Source organism: Hipposideros armiger, unplaced genomic scaffold (genome assembly GCF_001890085.2).
Source record: "Hipposideros armiger isolate ML-2016 unplaced genomic scaffold, ASM189008v1 scaffold_902, whole genome shotgun sequence".
Classification (NCBI taxonomy): Eukaryota; Metazoa; Chordata; class Mammalia; order Chiroptera; family Hipposideridae; genus Hipposideros; species Hipposideros armiger.
The window spans coordinates 723,335-724,204 of NW_017732252.1; the positions used below are offsets into that span (position 1 = coordinate 723,335).

At 34.3% G+C, this 870-nt stretch overlaps 1 protein-coding gene across 1 annotated transcript in view; it reads right to left on the bottom strand.

The window, feature by feature from the left end:
- Positions 1–870, bottom strand: part of LOC109375131 (RUN domain-containing protein 3B) — a gene marked incomplete at its 5' end in the record, with an annotated part of 39,333 nt that overhangs the window by 37,345 nt on the left and 1,118 nt on the right. The gene's annotated exons all lie outside the window — the stretch shown is intronic.

The window sequence follows — 870 nt, forward strand, 5'->3', positions numbered from 1 at the left end:
ATATTTATATATTAATATTAATATTGTTATTTATAAATTGTAATTTAGGGAGCCTTCCTATTTTCATATACTCAATGTAAAATATTTACTAAATAAGGATGCCCAAAGTTAGCCTTTTTCCTATTCTAATGAGTCACTTGTTCTCGATGAAATATTGTATTGTTAGTCCCAACTGTTGCTAGGCCCCCGACCCACATATAAGAACATCTGCTCTACAGGAGAGAGTTTTTTAATCAAACACCATGAGTAAAGACAATGAAACAACATTCATATCAAATTAGTACCCTTTCCAGTTATAATATCTAATTTTCCACAAACACCAAGAAAGTACAACAGAGTACAACCTAACTATCTGTTACCTGGCTGGCCTTTTCTTCTTCTGGATGCATTTCCTTGACTTTTCTGTTCTTATATGGATAATACAGTAACATATACTAGAATGATTATAATTTAATATTCTCATAACTGTTACCTGCCAAAATATATATATGCCCAGAAACTGTCATAATTTGTCCATCATTAACAGGGCCATGATGCCATAATTGCACTCTAGTTAGTATCCACACCATTCCTCCTAAATCTTCTGAACCAAGATGCCACAACATCACTGACTTAAGGTTTGCAGGCTGATGGGTCACATCAGCACTACTTCCCATGAACTACACCAACTTGGCTGCTGAGCTGTACAATGGCCTCGTTTTAGCAGTACATGATTTTTCACTTCTACTATTTAGATTCTTCATTTCCTTCACTAGGGATCCCTATATAACGTGTTACTATCCCTACAAGCTTTCAAATCATGAATGGAACAATTTTACCAACTAACTAGAAATAATTCCTTATTATGCATTTCATTGCTATATCATGACA